This window comes from Triticum dicoccoides, chromosome 6A, assembly GCF_002162155.2.
Source record: "Triticum dicoccoides isolate Atlit2015 ecotype Zavitan chromosome 6A, WEW_v2.0, whole genome shotgun sequence".
Classification (NCBI taxonomy): domain Eukaryota; kingdom Viridiplantae; phylum Streptophyta; class Magnoliopsida; order Poales; family Poaceae; genus Triticum; species Triticum dicoccoides.
This window is the reverse complement of record NC_041390.1, coordinates 469,736,938-469,741,664: the sequence shown is the minus strand read 5'-3', so window position 1 is coordinate 469,741,664 and position 4,727 is coordinate 469,736,938. Positions and strand designations below refer to the sequence as shown.

At 44.2% G+C, this 4,727-nt stretch overlaps 1 long non-coding RNA gene across 1 annotated transcript; it reads left to right on the top strand.

The window, feature by feature from the left end:
* The first annotated feature begins 913 nt into the window (after positions 1-913).
* LOC119317343 lies at positions 914-3,520 on the top strand. Its single transcript, XR_005153585.1, has 6 exons — positions 914-1,465; positions 1,560-1,671; positions 1,796-1,892; positions 2,741-2,800; positions 2,983-3,136; positions 3,246-3,520. It is a non-coding gene; the product is annotated as an uncharacterized LOC119317343 (long non-coding RNA).
* Positions 3,521-4,727: the final 1,207 nt, after the last annotated feature.

Sequence of the window (4,727 nt, the reverse complement as noted above, 5' to 3'; positions counted from 1 at the left end):
ACGGGCCTCCTCCTGGGCACGGCGAAGCGCAAGCCGGGCTGCCATCTCCTCCTTGAGGCCGCGGGATTAGCTCGGGGTTGACGGGATCTGGAGGTGAATGACTCAGATCTGATGCCCGCCATGCCGGAGAGGACTGGAAGGAGCCAGAGACAAGCTTGGGTGGCAGAGGGGAGTGGAGGGGAGGGGAGTGAAGTGGCTAGGGTTTGGTCTGGCGAGCAGATGGGGAGGATTCTATGTGGGGTCAGGTGGGCCAGCGTGGGCTAGGTCCGACGTGGCAGGCGTGTCCGGGCGCTCTCATATCCGCCCCATATTTGGGCTGGATATGGGGGGTGCCAGCCAGTCCTGGCGTTTGAGGGTCGTTTGAGGGGCCTGTCTGGGTCAAAAAATTGTGACCGGACAGTGACCGGGCGACCCGCCCGGGCGTATGAGGCGGATTTGAGGGGTCTGGCTGTAGATGCTCTAAGGTCTGTAGGTTAGGCCTGTTACCCTATCCTTAGTACATATCCCCATCATTACCGAAGGATGCATTTCTAGCTATTCGTCTAGTAAAGAAAGTAAGTGTTCCAGGATTACAGACCCCGACCTATCAACCGGCATGGCCAAGTTGACCTGATCCATGATCCCCATTCTTCTTCATAACTTCTTTTTCTAGAATGCGCACGAGTGTGCGTATTTAAAATCATTATAACCGAGCACTTTTTCAGCCCTCTCAGGTCATCAGCACTCCCAGCCATCCGATCGTCACTTTTTGCGATTTTCGGTCGTCGGATTGGCCCTGGATCGCAGGTAGGTTCGCTTCGTTCGCTACAGTTGAGCGCCAACCCTTCTGGGCCGCTGCTCTCGTGACTTTTTTGGGCCTCTGTCGTTAAATTGGGTTTAATGGGCTTCTATTACCCTCCCATTCGGGCAGCCGAAGGCACTGGGCTTGGGAGGCGTACAAGCGACTGTGTTAGGTCCGTCCACTCGTGGCCGTAAACCCTAATCCAATCCCGATCGAGGCGCGGCGGAGCGACCGCATACCCCAATCCATCCACTCCTGATTCGGTTGCTTCCAAAAAAAGTCCCGATTGGAGGCGCAGCGGGAGCGACCGCATCGAATCCATCCACTCCAGATCCGAGGCGCAGAGAGGATCCAATGCATCCAGTCTGTCCCGATTCAAGGTGCGGTGGACCGACCACGTCGAATCCATCCAGCCCGGATTCGAGGCGCAGAGATGGCCAATTCATCAATCCGTGAATCGCCGTCCGGCTGGTCGTCTCTTGAAACTGCTACCGTGGGTTTGAAGGAAGTAATCACTCTTCAGTTTCTCTCCAGCCATTCATGGTGGATGATGTGCGCCCCTTGCTGTCATTAATGGATGCCTGGCTCTTTGTTTCTCATTCTTCCGATGTGTATATATGCTTCCTCTACGCTCACTCTTCTAACTCCGGTGACAGAACATCCATCAGCATGGTGCTCTTCTAGGTTCCCCTCTTATCTTTATTTTTTATCATCCATGTACGATTTGCTTCTTCCACCCAATGATTACATTGTATCCTCCCAATCTAATTTTGTACAGGTATTGTTCAAACTGGGAGATGGTCGATTGTTTTGGCCAGATATTGGAAACTGGTTCTCGCATCTTTTTTTCTGAAATTCTTCAGGTGATAGTTCTAATGGCTTCTCGACAGGTAATTAATTCACTTGGACTACCATATTTCATTTTATCGATTCATGTTTTACCATCCACGTTTTTACAGCATAGAAGATTACTCATATATCTGTTATCCACACCATGGTTCTTCTTCTATGCAGAAGTGAGCAAAGCCCAATAATCTTACCGATATTTGGAAGTATGTGTGTGGATTTTCAAGACACGGTGCAGGCTTTGTTGCATCATTCCAAGTATAAGGTGAGTTTCTTTCTAGATTAATATTGTGAACAGAATTTGAATCAAGGTGCAAGGAACTCCAATTCGAGATACCTCAGATCCATGCCTAAAACTGAAACCTATCAGTTCTTGACAAGCTAATACTTAACAATTTGCTCATGTTTTTTCGCCTTCCATGTAAATGCAGCCTTTATCTTGAGGGATGTTCATGTGCGGGTCTTTCTAACTTACAGAATTGAACTTTTATCGATTATCAATGATGGAACCACCAACTAATAAAATGGGGGAGAAATACCTCTATTTTTTTCCATAGCAAGCACGAACGGGTAGCAAAAATAAGTTATTTAGTGTTCAGTTGCACATAAATCTAAATAGTAGTAACTGATATCCCTCTTCTATTTTCTCCATACGATGCACCAATGGGTAACAAAAATATCCATCAAATTTGCATGAACAGTGTTATGTTCCCATCAATAAAGATTTCACCATTGGAGACAAAACAATCAGGCAAAATAATAGTACAGTACAATGGACCTATTCCAGCTACACAACCAAAAGAAAAGTTTGCTGCTGCGCTTGCAGATTTAGCCTCACTGCAGGCAGAATGCGGCTTAGTTAGAAAATAGACCTACCTACTGGGAGTCAGACTAGCTCCTTTGGCTTTTCGATAAAAGGAGAGACAACTGGGAGCTGCCTGTCGAGTCAAGGACTCTATTGTTGCTTTCATGCAGCTAATTTAGACTCCCCTAATTCCCAGTAGATTGTGCTTTCATCTCTGAATTCATGACATTCTCATTATTTGCAGAATTTTTGGTTTTGTTCGTTTCCATTTTTAAGATCTTGATGTATGGGAAATGTAATATTTTCAGGCAAGATACACTTGGTTCAGTCTGGGGGCAGTGATGTCAGCAAATCGTTGGAAGAGATCAGTAAGTGCAGTCTGTATCTCATTATTTTTCTTACAAGTTAAGGCATCACGGCATATAGCAACGTTGTTCTTTTCAGTGCTCTCCGCTGTGTTCGTGATCAGATTTGTGTGCATAAAGAAGTGGATGAACCCGTAACATGTGTTCATCACATAAGATCATCATAACAACCTTACTTTTGGCAGGGAGGAGCTATTTTAGTTACGACCTGAGGCACAACGAGCAGGAGGAGTTGGCCAACTGGAGTGCTAGATTCAGGGCAAGTTTGCCTAAGCACTTTTATTAGTTCCGTTGATAATACCAGGACTGGAGAACTGAAAGCCCTTGTAGATGCAAGAGGTGTGATATTAAACCAAAAAATTAAGTGCACAACATAATACTATTACATAGTTCACGTGGTCGATTTTCACATGATTTCGAACTTCCTAAATCGTATTTCTTTTTGCAGGAACAAGATTGACAACGGCCTTTTGCATTGCACTCTTCATAAAGCTTCAAGCTCAAGGCCTTCGATATTTGTGAAGTTTTCCAGGAAGAAGATTGACTATAGCATCTTGGAGTGCACTAATATTAATAAATAAACCCTTCAATATTTTTGTCGCCCAAAGGCTACAAGTTCTGTAATTTACCCCAAATACTTAGCATTTTCTCTAACCAAATATGAGTGTAATGTTTCAGATCATATATTCCCAGTATTATTAAGACATCATGTATGTGAAGTTATTTCTGCTGTTCCAATGCTATTTTTTACAAATCTCTGAACGTGCCCTTCCTTCTGTGATGTACTCGTAAGTGTTTGGTAGAATTGAACATGCACTAATCTGAAAGCTCACTTGTTTCATTTAAGTTTTCACCATAACGATTCAGGGACCTTGAATCTGATTTCTCAAATGTAATCTTACATGAGAAAAAGCATGCTTCATTAGGAAAAAATAAAGTTGATTTAAGCAATAGAACATTGATATCCAAACATATTTTCTCCAGTTGGTCCTCCATAGGATCTTTTCTTTCTTTATTAAAATGACCAAAAACACCTATGTTAAGCTATAGCTTAATGTGCGAACAAATTTACTCCAGACAATTAAGACACTACTATAATTGACGTGACAAAATTTTACCCCGGACAATGAGACACTACTACAATTGATGTGACAAATTTATTGCATAATCAATAGTTACAACTGCACGTTGTACTCACAAAAACTGAAATCAAACACAATATTGTAGTGATATATAGTCCTTCGCACGCCTGTGGACCAACTATTATTAGCTTCATGGGAGACACTATTACTTTGTACTAACACATTATTATCTGTATAAACTAACATGAACTTTATGTTTGTACATAAATTTGTAACACTTTCACATAGCATTCAAAATAGATGGGCGCGGCAACACGCGCCATGAACGATCTAGTCATATATTAAAGAGAGGAGTGGGGGAAAAGAGCCCCATCCACAGAACATTCTTACAGCGTATGACATGCAAGAGTCCACACCCTGAGGGTTCATCTAGATAGGTAACTAGCTACTCCCTCTAGCCCACCTAGCTAGGCCTCCGAGGAAGGTGGAGAAATCACCTTTGAGGAGGCCAGCGTTACTCCACGCTCTACCTTCTTTCTCCATGTTAGCAATCATGGCCGTAGCGGAAGGAGTCACTCCATCGAAGACGATGGCGTTTCGATGCTTCCATAGTTCCCACAGTCCTAGAGAGAGGATGGTGTGGTTGTCCTTGGCTTTGATCGCCTTGCAAGAATTGCACCAAAGTATGAACTCCTCATCGGGTGTCGGCATCCACTGCAGCTTGCATATGGCCTCGAAGACCATATGCCACACTGATCTCACAAAGACACAAGACAATAAGATGTGGTTGATCGTCTCCATGTCTTGGTCACAAAAAGGACATGCCGGCTGATGAGGAAGGCCGCGCC